At 37.0% G+C, this 25,006-nt stretch overlaps 1 long non-coding RNA gene across 1 annotated transcript in view; it reads right to left on the bottom strand.

Annotated features, from left to right (window-relative positions):
• The window catches only part of LOC116083359, a 29,779-nt gene extending 22,959 nt beyond the window's left edge, over positions 1–6,820 (bottom strand). Inside the window, exon 1 of the long non-coding RNA XR_004115687.1 lies at positions 6,783–6,820. This is a non-coding gene — a long non-coding RNA (uncharacterized LOC116083359). The remainder of the gene's footprint in view (positions 1–6,782) is intronic.
• Positions 6,821–25,006: the final 18,186 nt, after the last annotated feature.

Raw genomic sequence — 25,006 nt, 5'->3', positions numbered from 1 at the left:
AATACATTGGATATTAGCCCTCTATCAGATATAGGATTGGTAAAGATCTTTTCCCAATTTGTTGGTTGGAGTTGGCAAAATATTAGCTCATAAACTCCAAAAGAGGAAGTACCTCTAATAATGTCATAATAAAACTGCTAAAAAAAAAACCCCAAAACTCCAAGTGTAAAATAAGTTCCTAATTTGAGCTTGGGTAGCTAACGTCATGGAGTAATTGTCCAAATAACTCTACAACAACTTAAAGTGAAGAGATTTTAAAGACAACCTACTTTTTAACAGTAAAACTTGTAACCCCACATTGACTAGAAAATCACGGTATTCTTTGTAAGACACCCTCCCACTCAGGAATTAGTGTTAATTCAAAAGAGAGGTAAAGTTAAATATTTGGAGACATATTAAATACATAAGTTTATGTATTCTTATAAAATATCACTAAGTATTTAAGGGAAATGATTGATATTTCTTTATAACATTTAAAGAAGTATAATACATGGCAATAATTGCAAAAAGTGCTGCAGAGGAGATAATGGGACCATGATGATTAAGGCTTTTCCTCTGTAAAGAGATAATTCACTATAGACTATTACAAACTAAGGATGGATAGTGTGGAGAATTTGTTAGGAGCAAGCAAAGGAATTCAATTAAAAGACTAAGATATGAAATGAAGATGGGACAGAAATCTAAAAAGATAATAAGAAAAAAGCAACAAGGTATGTGTGTGTAGATCCTAATAGACTAAATACTTGCCTTCATTATCCTCTAAGTTTATCTCCACTATTATTTCCCTCATTCTCTTAATCCCTTAGAAATCTTCTCATTTTTTATGAAGTTAGAAGCACTAAACAGAATTACAAAAAAAAGATATTTTCCAGAAATAATAAGCTGATAATTTAAATGACTCTGATTTGAACGTAGGCTCTAGTTTAATAGGAACAACTAAACACTTTTCAGCTTAAAGGGAGAACATTACCAGTTTATATCAAACAGAAATTGAGATCTCTGTGAAAAGATAACGTAACAAAATATCTAGAATTTTATACTGGTATTGCTTTAAAGATTGAGTACCTATGTCATACATGTTCCTTGACAGAGCCATAAGAAGGTCTATCAGTCCATTTCTCACTATGCAGATTTTAGGATGGGGTTCTAGTTGATGCTCTGATAGTCAGGAGGGTGTTAGATGTCTGACCCTAGACATGGTCAGGAAAAGGTATGTCTGTGTCCATTTTTATTTCTTTAACAAATGCTTTAATTTTCACTTAATAGCTTACTAGCTTCCAAACTCCTTTCTCATGGGTGTCTATGATGGTGACCAAAGACACAGGGATCCTCATTCTAAAGAGATACTGCTCTGGGGTGAGGTTGGGTGGTAAGTGCCTCTAATTCAAACATTTTGGTAACGAAAACCATATGCTTATTATCCTTATTAACTACAAGATTGATATTTTATTAAAGCAAAAATCCATTTAGAAATGAAAAGCTAGATGCATTTCCTAGGTGCCTTCAGCCATGAGGACTATAGGTAAACAGGTCCACAGTTGGAGTCATAAATAATAAGGTGACTGTGTCAGTTGAAATCCCCCAACTATTTCTTGGCACTCTGATAAAAATCTAAGGTTTGGATAACCATAGGTTTTATTGTATACATATGCCACCTACATTTTTTCTCCTCGTATTTCACTAAGATTATAAAATTGATACTTCAAGGAAGAGGGAGTGTTCTACTTTACCCATTCACATGATGCTGGTTGAGTTTCTCACTCTTTTTATGTATTTATTTTTTATTTAATATTATTTATTAAATATTATTTTTTACTTACTCACTTTACATCCTGCTCACTCCCAGTGCTCATCCCCTTCCATAATCCTTTCCCCATTTTCCCTCCTCTTCTCTGAGTTGAAGCTGGACCCAGGAATATTCTTGGCACTTCAAGTTTCTGTAAGGCTAGGCACTTTCTCTCCCACTGAGTCGAGACAAAGCAGTCCAGATATAAGATCATATATACTGGCAACAGCGTTCGGAATAGTCCCTGCTCTGGTTGTTCAGGACCCACATGAAGACCAAGCTGCCCATCTGCTACATATGAGCCTGGAGGCCTAGATTCATCCTGTGTCTGTTCTTTGGATAGTGGTTGAGACTCTGAGAGCCCCAACAGTCCAGGTTAGTTGACTCTGTTGGTCTTCCTGTGAAGTCCTATCCCCTTCAGGGCCATCAATCCTTCCACCCATTTTTCCATAAGAGTTTCCCAAGCTCCATCCAATGTTTGGCTGTTGTGGTCTATATCTGTCTGAGGTAGCTGCTAGGTGGAACCTCTCAGAGGACAACATGCTCCCTCTCTGCAAGTACAACATTGTTAGGAATTGGTGCTTGCCCATGGGATGGTATCAAGTTGGGCTGCAAGTTGGTTGGCTGTTCCCTCAGTCTCTGCTCCCTACCCCGTGCCTGAATTATTTGTAGACAGGACACACTGGGATCTCTAAGCTATCTTAGTAACCAGCAGCAGTACCCTAAGCAAATCTCCCTCCCCAACTGAGCTAAATTCTTAGCATAATCTATGAGGTAATAATGCCATGGGCATATTATCTTCTGAGAACTCATAAAATGACTATAAAATAACTAGATTTTATCCAGCTCACAACCTCCTACATTTGAAAACTGAAGACCGAACCATTTTTGCGATGAGAAGTTTGGGCTAAGAAGACAATTTGATGATAGATACTGTGATGTTTCCAATCACTTCTTCCACAAGCCTTGTCTTGCTATTACTTATATATAATCAGTTGAGCCTCTAGCACTGACATTAGGATTTTCTAAGGAGTCCCAGTATCCTTTATGTAAATGGTTACATGATAAGCCTTTTCTGCCTTTGATAATATCATACAAGTCTAAGGTCCACAGACACACTGCTTAGGTTCAAGTCCAGGTGTTTCTGTGTTTGTGTGTGTGTGTGTGTGTGTGTGTGTGTTTTATTCATTTGTTTATACAAAATGAAAGAGTATCTATGTGTATCTAAGGTCTTTTCTGTATTTATTTTGTTGTTAGAGTTTGAAAGCAAGTGTCCTTCAAAAATTTCATGAGTTTACTTCCCAGTGGTAGGTACAATAATTAAGAGATCATGAGATTATGAGGGTTCTTATATAATGCATGAATTAACCTCTTGATAGATTCATACATAATCTGATGGCTTTATTTAAATATTGGTGATGTCTAGTTGAAGGAAGAAGGTCCCCTGCCTTATCCTAGAGGGGTTTATCTTACCCTTTCTATCTTATTTCTGCACCTTGGCTACCAACAGGCTCTTCTGCCATGATGATGTGTCTTCACTACAGTTTCATAAGTAATAGACTCAGATAACCACATACTAAAACATCTTTAAACCATAAGCCAAAATACACCTTCGCTTGTTTGAGTTTTCTTGGATATCTTATATGGTGATGAAAGGTTAATGCTCTAAGAACTGAGAAACTGAGATGTTAAATATTAAGTAATTAGAAGAACTTTTGTATTCTACACATTGGTTTAGTTTCATTCCCTCCCTGAACTGGAGTTTAAATGGGAGAAATAACCTTGGGCTTTCAGCTGGGAGCAAATCATGGCCCCCAAAGGATAAATCAGCACAGCTCTAACTGTGCTGAGAGAAACTCCCAGAATTCCTTCCAGTCACATACTCCATGTTACTCTGTTCACAGGGAAAGGTTAAAGTGGTCTTCACTTACCAGTGAATCATCTAACTATCTTAACTGGGGTATACTTAACACTAAATAATAGGATAAATGTCAGTCAGAAAAGCCTTTGTGGTTCGGTTTTTGTTTCTACTTTAGACTTACAAAAGACATCAGAGAAGAGAATGAGAAAAGCACACAATTTATCTCAGATTTCTGGGTGTGATCATTAACTCTTCTTGCTGTTTCTTTTTCCTAAATTTGTATCTAATACTAACTTAATAAAAATTTCATGAGTTTAGTTGCCAGTAGTAGGTACAAAAATTAAGAGAACATGAGATTATGAGGGTTCTGATATAATACATGAGTTAATCTCTTGGTAGATTCATACATAATCTGATGGCTTTATTTAAATATTGGTGGTGCCAGTTGAAGGAAGAAGGTCCCCTGGGCATGTCCTAGAGGGGTTTATCTTACCCTTTCTATCTTATTTCTGCACCTTGGTTACCACAGGTTCTTCTGTCATAATGCTGTGTCTCACCACAGTTTCATAAATAATAGGCTCAGATAACCACGTACTAAAACGCCTTGTGTGTTTGTGTCTGTGTTTTATTCATTTGTTTATACAAAATGAAAGAGTATCTATGTGTATCTAAGGTCTCCTCTGTATTTATTTTGTTGTTAGAGTTTGAAAGCAAGTGTCCTTCAAAAATTTCATGAGTTTACTTCCCAGTGGTAGGTACAATAATTAAGAGATCATGAGATTATGAGGGTTCTTATATAATGCATGAATTAATCTCTTGATAGATTTACACATAATTTGATGGCTTTACTTAAATATTGGTGGTGCTTAGTTGAAGGAAAAATAATCTAACTATCTTAACTGGGGTACACTTAACACTAAATAATAGAATAAGTGTCAGTCAGAAAAGTCTTTGTGGTTTGGTTTTTGTTTCTACTTTAAACTCACAAATGACATCAGAGAAGAGAATGAGAAAAGCACACAATTTATCTCAGATTTCTGGGTATGATCATTAACTCTTCTTGCTGTTTTTTTTTTCTTTCTAAATTTGTATTTAATACTAAAATTAGAGAAGGGTAGACACGTTGGCTCAGAGGGAGTTTCAAGTTACCAGGGATAATTGTTTCATGGAAAGAAAACTCTGCCAAATGGTATTTGTGTGGTATTCTAAAATGATCTCGACATTTGAGAAAAGTAGTCAACTGCAGCCTCCAAACTTTTCAAGAGAAGTAAGAGGACAATAATTATATCAAAACCTTTTGGGATATACTTTCAAACTGTACCCACTGGCTATATTTCAATTTATGAGATAGCTGGAGCTGGTGCTATAATATGTTAGTGTTGTGTTCACGTAGATATTATTAGAGCTATTTCTTTTACAGATACTAAGATGAGACCAGCTGATACTACAAGGAAATGAAAAGCTACTCACCCGATGAATTGCAAAACAGCAGGTGAATAGAACACCTAACCCCACTTTTCTACTAAGTCATCCTTCCTGACCCTTGGCAAGCACATAGAAAGCTATCTCAAAGACTGCCACTGGGCCCTTCTAAACGTTCAAGAAAATACTATTATTTGAGATCTCATTATGGCAGCTGAGACTGTAACAGGTTTTGATGGTATCTATTAAAGCAAAACTCAAGATCTTCAAAGATACTCCAGGAAATGATTTCTTACGTCAGTGTGGAGTTCTTAACACCTTATTTCACAAATATTGATTATCTTTAAAAATTGGACTCCCATTAGGGAAAGGTATAAAAATGAGCCACCTAAGAAGCACACTCACACACATACACACACACACACACACACACACACACACACACACACACACACAATATTTACATTGATGCATCTGGCTTATGGAGTACTTTAAACCTGATTTCAGAAATAATAGTCCAGTCACTTCTAGCTTCTTAGATTCCAGATAGCTACTTTTGACTAAAGCCATTTGCTCCTTGATTCCTTGGACATTAACCAGTCATTTGTCCATTACTCCCAAATCTGTTGAGAAATAACCAGACACTGTTTTATCCCATAGAGGACCAATTCACATCTCAATTCTATCTAATTCTATTTCCTATCAATGAGAAGGAAGCCAGGCTCTGACAATGTAAATTTCCTGTCAATGCAGGTAAAAAATAAAGCTGAATGACCAGCCCCATGTCAACTCTTCAGTTGTGAGTGGCAGAAAACCCAGTTCAAATATAAGCAAATGGGGAACATGAGTTCCAGAACCAGCAGTGAAGTCTATGAATCTACTTAAACAGGCCGGAGATCCACCCATGATGTTTTTCCTCTAATCTTTGTTGAGGTTTGCTTCCACACTTCCAGAGCAAAGCCCAGAGATAAAAATACTGACTCAAGTAGAAGTCCTAGAATTAATTTTCAATGAAAAATGTAAAAATAAATGTAAAAAAAAATAAATAAATTGATGCAGTTCGTATGTTATAGCTATATTATTCTCCATAGGGAGAGAGATGTGGTTTTTAAGTCACTCGATAACTTGGCATTTTAGGGGCAAAGTGTAACATCAGTTCTATCGAAAACACCAGAGTCAAGTCACTATGACCACACACACACACACACACACCTACACACACATACACTCACACACGCATACAGCACATACATGCACACTCATGGACATGCACAGATACCACACACACACATATATATATATATATATATACATGCATACATACATACACAAAATACACAAGTAAATAAAAATATTAAAAACCTGTGGAAAGGAATACACAATAACTACTAAGCACTTTCAAAGTCTCTTCTATCTAGCTCTATATGATCTCAGAAACTTTATGTAAATATTATAAACATATAAACATACAAGGGCTTTATCCTTTTAAAATTCTGAAAGATTCGATACAAGTCTATGAACTAGAGGTTTGAACTCTGCAAATGCTATTTAGATAGATGATTCACTCAATCCTAGATCACCAAGTAGTGTCAATGAATTCATTTATGAAACTAGTGTGGTAAAATAATTTAGCCATTCTCAATCTTTCCCAGCTGTGAACCACTTAACACCCAGAACCCTAGAGCCCACGTACTGCACCCACTCACACTTCACCTGCACCAGACATGCCTCCTCCATTGATGATGCTTCAGTAGGGGGCCACTCGAGAGAATCTTCTCTTCAAAAAAATTCTAACTAGAACTCCTAGTTCTGCCCTACTTACAACAATGTGATTGCCAAGGTTACCAGTGTTCCTTAGCATTCATTTTTCAAGTCCATGATTAGTGGAAAAAATTCAGCTTAGCTATATATTAAAATACAATATGTCCAATACAGCAAATGCTTTCCTTATCCTTTCCATGTCACCACTCTCCCTGAAGATTACCACAGACCTTAGCACTATACAACACTTCACTGCCTTTAAAATAATACATCATATGCACATATCTATCTTGGTAGAGTCTCCTTTCTTTCTCACTGCTTTCCCTGGACCACTCATCAGCACGTGACGATTGATTTTTCTACCCCATCGGCATCCATTTTCTTAAAATATATTTATGCCTTTCCTCCAAATCAGATTGCAGAGTCAGGAAGGCAAATTACTCTATGCTCAGTATTTATCTAGATTTTTATTTGTTTCTTCCAGCTCCTCCCCTAGTCTGCATTTGAGTAGCCAAGTTTTGTTTGAGAAAAATCTCAACATATAAGACCTATCATGTCACTCCTGTACTCAAAACCCTATCCCTTCTCCTGTGAAGAGTCCTCTCTATGCCCTAAAATGCCGTTTGTCCTACATGTTCTTTCTGGGCTTATCCCTCTTACCTTTTACTCTCCCCACTTGATTGATCTTATTGATTAGCCTTCAAAATATCAAGACTCTTCCTGCTTCTGGATCCTGGTATTTATGGCTTCCCTTAGCTAGAATGTTCATCTTCCAGATATCAACAAATATCTTGCTGCCATTTCATTTAGTTTTTCACTTCATTCAGATCAACTTTCTCCATCCTTGGCTATATTATATAACAGTTACCTATTGAATGCTCTTCTGTCTTTTATAATAGTATATGTCATCACCTAAAACAATACATTTGAGACATTTATGTTAATACATAATCTGTGCCTATTTTCCAGTACATCTAAGTTCCATAGTATCACGGAACTTATTTCACTTGCTTCTCCATCTCAAACCCAAGCTATTGGTGCCATTCAACAAATATTTGTGGGAGGAATAAAGAAATAACACAAATATATTTTAAGATTGTAACTTTTGGGCCACTCAATTCAAATGGGTCTTAGGAATACCTGGACATTATGTCAATTTACATTAAAAAATTCAATGTCCCCGTGTTACTAATAACTATTATAGAATTCAACTAAGCTCTTTAATTCTCTTAACCTCTTATTCACACACACACACACACACACACACACACACTCTACTACTACTACTACTACTACTACTACTACTACTACTACTACTACTACCATACTACTACCCACAATTACCTCTCCATAGTAGATCATCCTGCTATTTTACAAAAATGAAAAAAAAATATATCTACAGAAGATCAATCTAGTATATCCTATTACAAAACCTGCATCCATACTTCTCTAGTTCCTTGTGTTACAAGAGAAAGAGTTATTTCCTCTTCTTTAAGGCAATCTTCCATTTTGTTAGACTCTAATTTCTTCTCCCATCTATAGGATCTATCTCCTTCATAATCTTTAAATAGGTTCAAGACCATCCCACCTTAAAACAAAATGAGAATACCTCTTCTAGCAGTATAGCCCTATAATCTGAAGTTTTCTAATTGAATAAGCCTGAAATAGGTCTGGAGGCTTTTTTTTTTCAGAGTTCTTCTGCTGATTCTGATATATGAGCAAGTTTTAGAACCACTATAGAAGGTGGCACTTGCTGCATATGTACTTTGTACCAGTTTAGTACTACTGCAGGGGAATGTACCAATGAACATAAACACAGGTGATAAGGCTTTCCAAAACTAAGTCCCTGTCAGTTAAAAGCTATGAGTAGTAAATGACAGAGCAGCCGGTACTCACAGGCATAGAGCAATGAATGCATCTAAGTATCAAAGCATCTGTTGAAATGATTCAAAGTCATTCTTTCAGACTACTGGCTGAGGATTGTGACTTACTTTTGAAAGAGGTTACACAGATGCTCAGCCAAGGCTGAGTCTCTCTAATCAAGGGTTCAGCCAGCTCTGTCTCTGATGAATCAGGGCCACAGGCACATTCATCCTGCAACAAGGTCAAGCATCTAGCTCTCAACCCAAAATAGCTGAGTTTTAATCTTGGCTCTGTCACTTGCTTGGTTTGTGAACTGGATCCGTCCTATAGTTTCTGAAGACTCAGTCTCTAGTTTTAATTCTGGAGGAAAAATAAATGTATAATAAAGTTTTTAGTCATAATCATTTCAACCCTTAGTTAAAAGGTCAAATCAAGTTATGCATATAAAGCATTGAACATATTTATTGACCCAGAGTAAACATGAATATATACCACTTACTATGAATTTCTCAGAGTAAAACTGTAAATTCTACCAAAGGGTGAGGACTTTTCTCTCTGTGCTTTATAGCTAATTTATAAGTCAGAGGAAGTCAAAACTAAAATTGAAGAATATCTGGAGCATAATAATGTCACCAATGACTGTACATCAGTCTTCTAGGTGATGCTAAATCTAGCTAAGTTGAAAATGAAGCTTAATCATCATACAAAGTAACAGCAGCTACCAGGCCATGGTAGAGTGCAATGCTTTTGCCAATGAATTAAGTGGGAAATCATAGAGTTAATTAATAAATATAATATCAAGTTCTTAAAAAAAATAGAACCCTAGAAACTGTAAAATGTGAGCGTAAGAAGCATAAAGCACAAGTTTTAGACATGGAGGGACTTGCCCTATATTAATATTTACCTCTTGAGTATTTTAACTTTTCTAACTTTGGCAAAATGTGAACTGGTAATTTGAGGTTTGCATTGTGTAAGTGGTCCATCAATTTTATTTTGGTTCTCAATAGCCCATTAATGATTTGGGGCAAGCAATGGTAGCTCTTGGCATCTTTGAGTCTCGAGGAGAAAGCTGACCTGGATGAGTTTAATTTCTGGTGCTTTGTGAACTAGTTGTTAGAGCATCCAGTGAATTATTAATTGTGGTGTTTTTGCAGCAGATTATCATTTAAATGAATAAGTTCATCTCTTAGTGTCTGTTACTGAGGAGTTCTGCAGGCCACCATCTGTAAGCATAAGCACAAATCTCTAGAGAGAGCTGATGTACTAAAACCCACAGGGAAAAATATAATTGAAAGGCATCTTTACTGTGATGGCAAAGCCACTGAAGGCTGAAGTTCAAATTGCAATAAGCTTAAAATACCAACACTTAGTTAAACCACTGGGACTGGGGCCTGATGAGAAACTTGGAGAACTTGTTTCTCAGTATTTACTTTTTTATGTCAGAAAAACTTTTTATTCCCTTGTTTTGTTGGATAAACTTACACCCCATTGGGTCTATAACTAGGCGTACAAAGAGAGAAAGGTCTTCCAACTGCTCCTATGAAGGTTAGTATTAGAAACACTTAGTTTTCACAGCATAGTCCCAGCAATAACTGTACTATTTACCAAGAACACAGAGTTCAGGGACCTGGGTGTTCTTTTCTATAATGTTTAGAAAAGGGCTGAGTATTAGAATATAGAAGTTTTAAACTTCCATGCAATATATATGTATATACTTTATAAAATCCAGTTGGACTGTGACTTCGGCTCCTAAGTTCACATTTCTGATTTCTTCTGTACTTTTAAAAGCCAGAAAAGTGCAATTTTTTTGTAGTTTTAAAATTCTTATTTATAAGTGTTATTTTTTTGTGTTAAGTTGGAGACCTTGCATACAGCCATACTTCTCACCCATGCCTCATACAATACCTGATCTGATACACATGGCTGGCAAAGCATATTTCCGGGAAGTGGAAAGCCCTGGTTTATAGTATTTTGTTTGTTGGTTGGTTGTCTTTTTAGTGGTTCATATGTGTCTAGCCTGTTAGCCCTACAGCTATATGCACCCTAGGAATGTTGTGAATGTAGCTCAAAATGAGTTTGTAAACAGGCTTAAAACATTATAAGACTTTTTTGTGTGTATGGTTTGGTTGTTGTAAATCAATTTCAAGGTTCTTAAACTCAAGCTTGGTAATGACAAAGACCTGTCACAGGACCAAAAGGATGGGCATGGACTAATGAGGCTGATATCAGGCTAATAACTAAAATCAGCTCTCATCAAGGTCATGTTCTAAAAGCCCTTTTCTGTTCTGACTAGTTCAAACATCTCTCCCTTCTCCTCTAACAGATTAAGCGTCTCAAGTATTATGTTGAGATGCTTGATCCACTTGGAATTGACTTTGTGTACTGACAGATAAGGAGCAAACAAGATTCTTTTACTTGTATCTATCAAGTTTGACTAGCACTATTTTTTAAAGATATGTCTTTCCCTCAGTTGTTACTGGCCTCATTTTCAAAAACCAGGTGGCTATAGATATGTGGATTTCTATGTGGGTCCTCAGTTCTACTCCATTGATCAATGGGTCTGTTTTGATGGCAATAATGTATTGTTTTCAATGCTTTAGCTCTGTAGTAGAACTTGAAGTTTGAGATGGTGGTAACTCTTGTAATTTCCATGTTATTGTTTAGAATACTTTTGACTATCCTGGCTTGTTTACATTTCCATATAAAGTTTAATATTATGTTTTCAATTTATGTGAAAAATTGCATTGGAATTTTGATCATTACTGTGTTAAATCTATGGATTGTTTTTGTAGAATAAACATTTTCACAAAATTATCCTATCAAACCGTAAGTATGGGAGGTCTATCCATGTTCTGCTATCTTCTTTCATTTCTTATTTCAATGTCTTAACATTTTCATTATGTAACTCTTTTAATTCTTTGGTTAGATTTATTTCCAGTTTTTTCTGAAGCTACTGTGAATGTCATTGCTTCCCCTAATTTCTTTCTCAGGGTGTTGAGGTTTGCATATAGGAAGCCTACTGTTTTTTATGTGTTAATTATGTATCCTACTGTGGGCTGGATGTGTTTAACGGGTGCAGGAGCTTTCGGGTGGGGTCCTTGGGGTCTTTTATGTGTAGAGTCATATCATCCACATTTAAGGATATTTTGAATTCTTAGTGCATTATTTTAGTCATTCATTACCTCTTTTGAATTCTTAGTGCAATATTTTAGTCATTCATTACCTCTTTTACTTGTCTTATCAGGTCTGGTAAAGCATGCCATTATCCAAGTGACTCTAGAAGCTTGTGGAGGTCCCTGCAATGTCCATGGCCAGCAGGAAAACAAACCTTATGAGGCAAGAAGGCAAACTCAGTTCAGCATGACTTTGCTGAAGCTGGGTTTAAAACTTCTAGAGTCTGACTCCAGGCCAGTTGATTTTAGGTGCATTAAAATGCAGCACAATTTGGAAACAAATGTTTTCTGGTAACAGTCGTTCTAATCTATGTGCACAAATAAAACTTAAGGCATGACTACATCAAAACTCGTTTGCAAAATGTGATCTCTACCATTAAGATAGGCTCTATAGCTAAAGGATCTAAGATCTAGTGGGTTCACTGACTGAGATAGCATAAAGATCAGCAGGCTAAAAGGGACACATGGCATTTCCCCTAATAATGGATTCCATTAACTAGAAACAAAGCTAAGGGTAAAGGTGTAGGGAAGAAGACTCTGGGTTTACCATTCTAGGGGAATTTGGATGAGGTCACGTTCTATAGATAGCAAAGATCATCAGGTCATTAACAATTCCCACTCACAGCCTACTAGGTTAAAAAACAATTTCCTCCAGTGAGGGCACAACCCTACCTAGTCAATATCCCTGGTTTCTTCAGTGAGGTTTGAGTTGGATGTATATACTTAACATGTACTTGAAAACTAATAACATCTGGGATCCAGGTTGTGTACACAGTATCTGGGGCTGGGGTACATGCTATTGTGAATGCATGAACAGGGCTTGTCTATCTAAAAGTCTCTCTTTGTTCTTAGACTGTATGTTCTTTGGATTCAATGTCCATGGCTTATTATTCTCATTTTACTCAGGGCTTAATACATTAGGCATTTGGTAGGTGACCAATGTGTGTTTGTAGAATTAATGAACTCGGTTCACATCAGAACATTACTTAAGTTTGCTAGCTCAAAGTGACTTCCTGGTTATACATTACTTTTAGACACTTATGGGGGCCTCACAAATGACTCTACAACTATTCCAGCTACAGCATACCTTCTTATGTTCAAGCTTAGATTTCCTGATTTCTTGATGTAAACAGTTCCTTTGATGTTGCACTCTGTGAGAGAAACTGACAGCAGAATTTCTTAGGCAGTAAAATGCTACAGAGTTCCAGTGTATTTGTGATGCACCTACAGAATACCTGACTACATGGGGCCAATAGTTATACTCTCAACCTACAACCAACACACTGCCAAGATTCTCTCCTTACAGGGGACTTTCTTCTGTGTTTGGTGTCTCTTCTGGCTCTTTAATCCAGAAGACTAGCCTTGATCTTCACTCTAACTGCCTCTATAACTGTTCATCTCTGAATTCTATAAAAGTCAGTGCCTAGGAGCTTCATGGACTCCCATGGACATCAATGAATGTGAATAGATACTTGGAAAGAAAATGGGTCAAGGGTACATTCTCTCTCACATGAGACTGATTCAATCAAACCTCCACTGACTCCATCTACCCACTCTATATTGACATACTTGAAGCTTGCTTTGGACATTCTTTTTAAATTCATGTGTTTCTTTGCTTTATTTTATGTGTATGGTTGTTTTGTCTGCATGCATGCTTGTATGTTTGTGTACCATTTGTCTGCCTGGTACCTGGAGGTCAAAAGAATGTATTGGATCCCTTGGAACTGGAGTGATGGATAGTTTTGAACCACTGTGTGTATACCGAGAACCAAACCCAGTTTCTCTGCAAGAACACTAAGTGTCCCTTTTAGGTATATTTACAGAAGCTTCTGCAGATGCAGAATTTTTTCCCTTATCGATACGTAGACAAAGTGATAAAGCTTATTCTTCCCAGAGAAAAGTTTCTACATCTCTCTGTGGTGTGGCTAACAGATAACCTTAACAACTGAGTATATTGTACATCCCTAATGAACAGATCCTAGTGGTCAGCCTCTCAGAGTCTCAAGCTAAGTAGGTCATGCACACTCAAAACAAGAAATATTCATACCTATAGCTTCCAAAGCAACAAATGCGCAAAAGGGACAAACTTTCTTGACTTAAGCAATTAGGAATCAGAATAATACCTTGTAATATGAAGTTTTCTAGAGTAAGAATCAATAAATTCCTGTTTCTGCAACCTTACTGCTTATCATGTTAGCTTCTATACATCACATGTATTGTTTGGGGTATGGAATGTGGGGAAAGTGAATAATGCCCCTTTTCATCTATCATACAATGCAATATATATAATAGAACATATATGAGAATAACTAAAGACAACTGAATGAGCTATATCCTTCATGTGAGTCACACCTGTCTCCCTACCTTCTGTGTCCTTCTCTCCTGCTCATTTACCTGGCCTTTATCACACTCAGGATGAGCTTCTGTATCAACCAAGTATGTACTGAATGATTCATTCTTTACTGTTTCAAGACATATTCCAAAGCTTTAGTAATCAAATATGCAGTCCTCTTACATGTAGAGTGGACTGATCTTGAATGAAGGTAGCAATGTCATTTAACATGAAAAGAATAATCTCTTCCACAAATAACATTGGGAAAACTTAAAATTTTTATTTGAAAGTAAAAGCAAGAGCAATAAAACCAAAATTCATGCAAGTGGTACCCCATCAGACTTTAATATCATTGTATGTCAAATGACACTATTAATATTTTTAAAAATAAAAACCTTTAGAATTAGAGAAAACATGTGCTAATCCAAAATCTGGTCAGGCTTAATATTGAGAATATATAAAGCATTTAAGCTCAGCAACAAATCAAGTGTGAATAGATACTTGAATATACATTTCTTCAAAGATGATCTATAATTGACAACAAATATGTTCTAAGATCTAACATTGCAAATGATCAGAGAAATACAAATTAAAGCTGTTAGTTATTATCAACTCATTCTCATTAGAAACACCAATATATGTAAGTCTACGGACTTAGACAACCTGAAACCTTTGTGCACAGGTATAAAATAATGCAATCACTGTGGAAACAAGTGTGAAGAACCCTCAAATCATTAAATCTAGAATTGCTATATGGTCTCAAAAATGATTTCTCCTCATATGTTTTTAAGAGGAAAAGGCAGGATCTCAAAGAACTATTTGCACAGTACATTGATGGCATTAACAGTCACAATGGCTGCTACATAGAAAGACCATGTACATCCTTTTCCAAATGAAAAAATAAAAATAAACCAAACACTGTACTGTGTACATATCATGAAAATTTATTCAATCTTCCAGAAAGGGGAGATCCTGTCATATGGTTCACATAAATGAACCTTGATGGATAATCTGCTACGTGAGGCAAGCCAGTCAGAAAAGAAAGTCCACAGAATGCCACTTATAGGCAGTACCTAAAGTTGTCAAGCTTAGAGAAACAACAAGTAATATGGTAGTTATATGGGTCTATTAAAAAGTGAACTTTTATTTAATAGGTACAAAATTTTAGATTTGCAAAATAAAGGTTTTCTGGTCTCAGTGTGACTATATTGGACATCCAAATTAGAAACTTAAAATAGTTAATGTGGTAAGATTTAAGCTATGACTTCTTAACCACAAGTAATCAGTCAACAAAATATGCACATACTAAGAAAATGAGTAAAGGAAAGTAGAATCCTTAGACAGACCATGGGTGTCACAGGACCACATAGAGGTATCATGAGCCTGAAAGAGTTGAGAAAGTCTTGAGTCCCCCTAAATGACTTGGTTGTGTTATGTGCTGGAGACACTTTTCTAATTTTCTAGTTTTGCCTTAGGCAAGCCTTAAGCTTTGTTTTGCTGCTTTGGGGAGGATCCAATACTCTTGAGTAGGGGCTTCACACACTTATAGTGCCCTCATCCATTCAGCAAACATTTCCTGAGACTTTACTAAAGCAGCCAATATCTCAGCCCTAGGGTCCCATAGAGACAAGACCTAAATCTTACGAGGAGATCCCTGAGATCAAAGATACCCGAGAAGTTTGTAAAATACATCCCTACTTCACACATATGATTGGTCACTTGAACAGCTGAGGGATAAAACAGAAGTCCTGCTCAATGCTAATGGGATGGGCATCCTGAAATTCCCAGCTACTATCCCATTCCTCCAATCCCATGTCTAACTGAACTAGAGTTGCTATGTCTGTAAACTTCTCTACATGGATAAGAAATAACTCCTCACCAGAACAGGAGTCACAAGAGCTGGCTCCAGAGTTACATTGCTTCACTACAGAGTCCGGCAGTTTATGACAGAGACAACTGGGACCCTGAAATTCTCACTGTGGAAGCAAGTCCTGAAACGTGGTGCTTTTTTAGCTTCTTACTGCAGGGACACCAAGGTTCATCATCTCACCAGCTATTTTCTCTCAAGCACTTTAATGCTTATCAAAGTAACCACAAATCTCTGATTATAGATTCTGAGAAATATATTTATCAGAAAACATTGTGTGAAAACCATCATACAGTCAACTCTCCTAAGTCATCAACGTATCACTAAAAATGTCTACATCATACTTGTTTCTGATAGTACTTCCGTTACTTTTTGATTTTGGTTTTGTTTAAGATTTTATATTTGAGGATTTCGTAGGAATTTACATATTTTTACCTCATTTCAACCCCTTCAATCTCCATCCAAGTCTTCCCATGGCCTCTTAACCTCTTTCAACTTCATGACTTCTTCTATAATTATTGTTACACACAGATAACAAACATGTAGATCCTATTTAGTGTAACCCTTATATGTGTGTGTTTACTGCTAGTCACTTGGGGCTGAATAACCTAATAATGAAATAAGTATTTCCATGGAGCAGATTGATTCTAGACTCAGGGAATATTTCAGAAGAGGGGACAAAACAATACTAAGAGCCAGAAAAGAGGGATGCCTAATGCTAGGTGGGGACTTCTAAACATGACATTGGTACTGCACCCACAAAATCTCAACCATACCATTGTCTACACAAAACTGCATAGTGACTCCAGCCAATATGTGAACACAGATGGGGAACAAACACAAAGCACCACCCCTAGAGCTTCCTTTCTTTTATCTCTGTCACTCTTCTATTCCATGCAACTTCTTGGGAAATTGAGCCAATTCCCAAGTCCTGGATGACTTGATAATTTCAAGTATTCTTTCTGCTTGTAGATTACTGGTTCTCAAAGTGCAGGCAACATATCCACACCATCTAAGAGTTTAAAGAAATAAATTCATCCACGAATTGTAATTACTGGACATGGGAGCCAAAGAACCTATGTTTCAGCAAGCCTCTTTGGTGAATCTCTGCCTTCTAAAATGCACAGCTCTAAAACATGATGTACCTGACAAGATGTCTCAGTGGAGTGTACTTGCTATGCAAATTCTACAACCTGAATTCAATGACCAAACCCACATAAAAGCAAAAGGAGAGAACATTGTCCTCTGACCTCCACACACATGCCATGTCACATGCATCCACACATGTATGTTGTATGTTTTCTTAATTAGGGTTTTATTGATGTGAGAGAGAGTGTCAGGGCCATCACAACTCTTATAAAGGAAACCATTTTCCTGGGGCTGGCTTACACTTTCAGAGGTTTAGTTCATTACCATCATAATAGGAAGTTTGGTGGTATGTAGGCAGACATGGTGTTGGAGAAATAGCTGAGACTTCTATATCCAGATCAGCAGGCAACAGGAAGAGAGCTAAACATATGTTCTCCAACAAGGCTACACCTGTTCCAAGAAGGCCACACCTCCTTATAGTACCACTGTCTATGGGCCTATGGGGGCCATTGTTATTCAAACCACCATACATGTAGCACACACATAATCACACATTTCTAAAAAATTAAAATTTGACAGATGGCTTAATTCAAAGCATCTGCCATAGATTTTTAAAAGTTGCGAATTTCTGTATTTTGAAGACAATTGATTTCCTATATAAAGTTTTCACCAAATAGAATTGACCAGGTCTGTCTTTATATTTATCTTACTATTCCTTATATGTGGATCTTAAGATAATCTAGTTTATTTTTAATAACTTATTAAATAGTGTTAGTCTTCAATAAAAGGTAAGACCCTAGATTAAATATCAACTTTGTAGCTTTAAGATATAAAAAAATACCTATAATTATTTGTGGAAAATGGACATAAGATGGAGTGATGAATGGATGGATGGATGGAAGTATGGACAGAGGGATGGATGGGCATGTGAGTGGATGGGTGAATGTGTAGGTGGGTAGATGCATGATAAGATATATGGATTATATAATGAATTATATTTGAAAAGTCTTTCTTCAATATTAAAAAAAAATTTATTCTACGCTAGAAGAAACCATTTACTTGAACTTCAGCATTACAAGCCTGTTCTTGCTGCTCATGACCCCAAATAGTTTTTTCAAGTTAAAAAAAAATCAGTGCTGTTGAAAGTACTGAATCTGAGCAATGAGATTTGAGCTTGAATCACCCAGTCCTAATTGCAGCAGCTGAGTTCCACTTCTTCCAGTTCTCTCACTGTTCTCTCACATTGACTTCCAGTTCTCTCATAAGAGCTAGACAGATAACACCACCTGCCCTGTGCCTGCCTCTCAAGGACATTGAGCCTATTAATGAATTGCCTTTGATGTTCTGGGATATGGCTTCTTTATAGATATAGGGAAAATTAGTAAAAGGATTGAGCATACTAGTATTCAACATATGCCTCACCAACTTTGTGAAGGTCAGGCAAAATAGAGAGATTATCTTCTCCTGGAATAGGAGTCTGTACTTCTTCATGTGAGTAGTTCATAAGGATCCTTCTTTACAAATAAAAATAGAAATGTAGCATTGAGAACAGTGGAGGAATAAAAGAGGAGAAATTAAAGACATACAATTTAATTATCAGAATGGAATTATAGATTGATATAATAGGGGAGAGAAATTAATTCAAGTATCCCATATAAATATTGAGGGTCATCTTTAAAGATGACAAAATACAATCTATGGTTAACTATGTGTTGGCTTCCTGCTCTAGAAACAAAGTAAGCTTCCCCATTTACAATGGAAAGATTAAATGATATAGAGGATTCCTTCAGTAGCAAAGGACTTGTCAAGCAATACCCTGGGTTACTATTGCACTTATTGCCATTTTACTGTGGTGAGGAACCCCTAAACATCATGGTAATGACTCACTGAACATGGAGAATATGAGTATATTTAAATAGCAGGAAGATAGAAAGGCAGATAGATAGATGATAGCTGGAGAGATGTATGCACACATATATGTTGGACTCTACTGAGAGCTTTTAAATATAATTCTGACTAGTCTACCTAATAACCTTGAAAGTATATGTTATTATTTTCATTGCATATAAAGAAGAGATAATGTCAAAAAAATTGTAGTGACTACCTAAGTCACATTCATGGACAATAGTGGCAAAACCAAAGTCTCCCTCAGGACTACTGACTAAGCCTCTATGTCAAGTGCCTTCCATACTAGTATAAGGGGGTGAACCTCAAGAAGATAGATTGCTTAAACCTCACAAACATATGTTCACCTAGAACAAGATTTTCAGGTTTTCAATGATGCTACTCAAAATCAAGATTTTTTGAAATTTTATTTAAGTTCCTTATTTTCCCCTTAGGAACAATTCAGAAGAAATTTTTAAATAATCCTATTGTGTTATAAACAGGTAACTTTATATGAAACCCTACAGGGATTTATTTGGAATTCTGAAGTCTTAAAATTAGAAATTATTTTGATAGCCAATATGTCTAATTTTCTCATTTTCTAAATGTAAATGTTGAAGTTAAGGAACACAAGACGACTTGTAGTTTGTCCTCCATGGGCTCATGTGCTTGGACACGTGATCTCTGCCTGCTAGTACAGTTTGGGAAGACTGAGAAAGCTTAAGGAGATAAAGCCTCACTGGAAGTAGGCCACTGGTTTGGGGCCTAAGGGAACACCACCTTCTGTTCACCTTTTGCTTTCTGAATGAAGATGCAGTTTAACCAGCTGGCCTTTCTCACACACTTGACCCTGCTGTAAGCCCTGCCCTGTCCTGATGGAATGCATCCCCTTGAATGGTAAAAATAAACCTTCCTTAAGTCACTTTGTGTCTGTTTTGTCATAGCAATGAGAAAGGAAAGTAGTATGTGGGTTTTCTCAAAAGGATTGGGTCTCAGTCCTTCATTTCTATTCTTTTGGGTTTTGACAAAAAGTATGAACAGATGACTCTGGAAAATTGTTAACTAACAGCAGTAAAATTTACCAAAACTAGTACCAACAAATATCTATGACCATGCTCCTTTCTCCTGAGGTACAGTTATCCACAGTTATTTCTACTTAGGCATGGTAAGAATTGGGGAGGACCATGAAAGAAATATAATTATAAGAGGTCCTGGAGCATCAGAATCTATGTCCTCACAAAATGTAAGTGAATATGTAAGAATGCTTTACTCTTTGAAACAAGAAAAAAATTTCTCTTCCTCAATATCTGCTGGAAATTTTTCAAATTAATATAAAGTATATGGCCACAATAGGAAAGACATTCCCTAGTGCTTATATAATGTAATTTGTATGCAACCACACAGAGAAGCCAGGGAAGTGCATTTCCTCTGTTTAAAAGTGATCTATGATTCTCTTGAGACCATCTTGATCAGAAGCCCCTATTCCTAATAGTAACACTAGTAATACACATTCATTTTTAAAATTGTATTTGTTCTATATCCTGACAGCCTTTCCTCCCTCTTCTTCTCCCAGTCCTCCTCCCTACCCAACCATCCACTTTAGCTCTGTTTCTCTTCAGAAAATGTCTGACTTGATGAATATTAACCTAGCCTTGGCATATAAAGTTGCAGTAAGACTAGGCATTCTCATTCTAGACAATGAAACCCTATAGAGGAAGAGGGTCCTATAGGCAGGCAACAGAGACAGAGACAGAGACAGCTCCTGCTACTACTGTTAGGAGTCTCACAAGAAGATCAAGTTATACAACTATAACATATTTGCAGAAGGCCTAGGGCAGTCCCATGCATGATCTCTGGTTGGCAGTTCAGCCTCTGTGGACCCTTATGGGCTCAGGTTGGTTGATTCTGTGGGTTTCTTGTAGTGTCCTTGACCTCTCTGGCTCCTACAAACTTCACTCACCTTCTTCCACAGGGCTTCCCAAGACCTGCCTATTGTTTGGCTGTGGATCTTTGCATATGTTTCTCAGTTGCTGCTTGAAGCCTCCCTGATGACAATTGGGCTAGACACCAACCTATGAGTATAGCAGCATATCTTTAGGAATCATTTAGTTGACTTTTTTGTCTTTTTGCTGTTCATGTTTGGTTCTATCATGAGACTCTAGGGGACTTGTCAAAATGGTTAAGATCAAAGATGCAAATGACAGATCATGCTAGAAAGGATGTGGAGCAAGAGGAACATTCCTTCATTTCTGGTAAGAGTGCAAACTTGTACAGATAGTTTGGAAATCAATATGGTGATTTCTCAGAAAATTGGGAATCAATCTACCTCAAGACCCAGCTCAGTCACTCCTGGGTGTATATCCAAAGGATGCTCCACAGGAATACCTGCTCGATTATGTCCATAGAAGCTTTTTTCTGTAATGGTCAAACTGGAAACAACCTAGACGTCCCTTAACTGAAGAATGGATAAAGAAAATGTGGTATATTTACACAATGAAGTATAACAGCTATTAAAAACAATCATATCATGAAATTTTCTGGCAAATGTGAAACTCCACCTCCTTAAGGTTTCACAGTCTCCTCAAACTGTACCACCCCTCAAGAGAAACACAGATCACGTTTAAACAGAAGAAATGCACTTCCATGGCCTCTGTGTGTGGTTGCATGATCAGAAAAGATCATCTTGAGTGAGGTAACCTAGACCCAGAAAGTATACTCACTTATAAGTGGATATTAGTCATAAAGGATAACCATGATACAATTCACAGACCCATAGAAGCTAACAAGGAGGCTTCAAGGGGATGAGGTGGGGACACATAAATCTCACTGAATAGGGAAAACAGAATAGATATTGCAAGTGCATGGGGAGAAGGGACTAAATGCAGCAGGGTAGGGATTGTAACAGAAGGGATCAGGAGCGCAGAGGATGGAGGAGACATTCTGGAAAAGACAACCAGAATGGGAGGGAGCATCTCTGAGATGAGCTAGAAACCTAGGGAAAACAAAACTCCCAGAAATCTGTGAGGGTGACTCTTGCTAAGTCTCTTAGCAATGGAGGATATGGAGCCTAAACAGGCCATCTCCTGTAACCAGGCAAGACTTCCAGTGGAGTGACTGGAACACAAACCCATCCACAAAACTTTTGACCTACAATTTGTCCTACCCACAAGATGTGCTGAGGTAAAGGTAACCCAGAAGTTGTTGGAGTAGCCAACCAATGACTGGTCCAGCTTGAGACCCATGCCATGAGAAGGAATCCATCCCTGACACTGCCTGTAGGGCCAGGAGCCAAAGGCTGCACAATACATACTAAATTTTGTTTTTAAAAGTTTAATATGACAGTTGCTTGACCTAATTATTTTAGTATCATAATCATACAAGCAGGCATGAAATAAAATAATAAACAAATGCAAAGATTATAAAAGTTTATAGTATCTTTCAATATCATAGTCAGAAAATTGAAAACATCCACCAAGAGGTACATGGGCAAATGAATTGTGCCATAGTAATGTTCTGAATGTTATTTAGCTGCAAAAGGTAAAGGAATGGTTGTTATAAGTGAACAGTTGGTACAGCGTGGATTAATCTAAATCACTGTCTTGATTAAAGAAGCCAGATATAAAGGAGTACAAACTATGAGATTCTCTTACTGAAACTTTAAAAAGTAGAAAACAAATATATACTAGCAAGTAATAGCACCACAGTTGACACAGATGGCTAGAGGTATTTATAATAATTTTTAAATAGTTAACAAGTATATGTCAAAAATTGTCACATTATACAACAAATATATGAGGCTTATTTCATGCAAAACATACCTTTAAAGTCATTAAAGCTAATACAGACCATATGCAGTGTGCAGGTGTTCTGTTGATACCTATGGAAGAGTTATGTTAAAATGAGCATTAGATTGACTGTAATCCCTCTAAGAAACTGGTTATATCTCTCCCAGATGAGCTAATTCATCAAGTAACTTCATGAACAGAAGTGGTTGTTTCCAGAGTTAGCAAGATTTGCTGATAGCTGCTGTTGGAACACACTTATATGGATCCAAATTAGAGAATAATTGAGCCTGATATATATAATGAGATGTGAACTCTTAGTTTTCTTGTTCCAAATCATGTTCAAAATGTGGGAGTCAACACTGAGTAATGAAAGACTATTGTTTCATTCATATGGTAGGTAAACTGAGACAGGCAGCTATTGGGGGTCAGTGCTTAGAGCTACTGATGGGAGTGGATCCAGATACCTACAGAAGCTGCTGCCAATGGTAGCCAGCAATTAGGGAATTTATTCAATAGACTTTTCCAATTAGGAAAAAAAAGGTTAATTTACTGGAGTTGGCACTCCCTCTGGCCAGCAGAAACACTATGAACTCACCTTGGGACCAGTGAAAAAGAGAAGGAAAGAGAGAAAATTCACACACACACACACACACACACACACACACACACTCAGTGGATGAAACAAAAGGCAGAGTTTATAACTTTATATGCACAAATATATACATACTTGCATACATATATACATATATATATATACATATATATATACATAAATGGGTACATACATACATATATACAGAACTACAGACAGACATAGACACATTCACACATAGAATGGTTAGAGCAAAGCTCTAGCAAGCAGCCTCCAAGCATTTCACATACACATGCATGTATATATACACAATTGATGGATGGAGCAAGCTCCAACACACACCCACACAAGCTTTACAGATATACATATATACATGTAGTTGATCGGTGGAAGGAACAATGTTCCAGCCCCCACTAACACAAGCCTTACACATAGTTAATGGATGGAGGGAACAATGTTCCAGCGTCCCCATACTTTACTTTTTTCTTCCATAGCTTATACATCCCAGCGAAATCTTTCAAGCAGTATAAAATTACAATGTGATTATGTTTTAGTTTTCTTCTAGTGAAGGATTGTGAAAAACTGTGTTCCCCAATTGCCTTGCAAGAAATAGCATTATATAATACAGGTAAAGAAAACAAATTATTCCCCCAAACCCAGGTATATTCAGAACTAAGCAACTTGTTATCGATTAACGAAGTGTAAGCTAGCAAAGTCGTCTTCTCAGCCACTTTCTCTTACTGTCGGGAGCAAACCGTGATTACACTTAAAAGAATCACAAATCTAAACATTTATATAAACATCAGTCATATCTATCTTAAATCCTCAGATTGCACAGCATTCAGCAATTCTTCATAAATCATATCAGGAAGTTGAGGTTGTCACCAGTCCAGCCTCAGTGAGAGTCGCATCAGCTGGGGCTCCCATTGTTCTCCTTTCCTGACCATGCAATGTCCCTAGCTTAACTAATGGGAGTGTGCCTTTCTGAACTTCAAATTGTTTCCTAAGATTTGTTTTTACATCAGAGCTGGTAGTAAAAACATCTCAACCTAGCTTCACTAAAGATTTTATTTTTCCAAATGATGTCTAAGGGTGGTGGTCATTGCTGGCAATTTATGTCTCTAAATTCTTTCCTAGGGTGGTCATATAATCAATCTGTTCCAGCAGCAACGCCTGAAAGAGATCAAGCATTATTATTTGTGAGTGCCAGAAATATTGTCCAGTGAGGAAGTCTCTTAGAGTTTTCCTATAATTCTTAGAATAGGAGGGGTGTAAGGGCAGCAAGCAGAGCAGAACTACATAACAGGATGAAGTGCTCAGAGCATGCGGTCCTCGGGGTCATGCTACAATGAGGCTTACCCAAGTGGGTGTAGTAACCGATGGGTCATATTCCATGAGTTCTACAGCCAACTGTCATTCCTCCTGCATAGTCCTCAGGAGGCCGGAATTATGTCTGTCATCAAATCTCAGTTAGGTCACATCTCCATGGCTTTTAAACAAGTTAGTTGAACACTTGCCTGGTAGGATTTTGATAATCAATCAAGATAGCATAATTTGACATGGTGACTCTTCTGACTTGCCCTCTACTCCA

The sequence above is a fragment of the Mastomys coucha genome, unplaced genomic scaffold (assembly GCF_008632895.1).
Source record: "Mastomys coucha isolate ucsf_1 unplaced genomic scaffold, UCSF_Mcou_1 pScaffold8, whole genome shotgun sequence".
Taxonomy (NCBI): domain Eukaryota; kingdom Metazoa; phylum Chordata; class Mammalia; order Rodentia; family Muridae; genus Mastomys; species Mastomys coucha.
The sequence above is the reverse complement of the archived record's forward strand: the minus strand, read 5'-3'. Positions and strand labels throughout refer to the sequence as shown.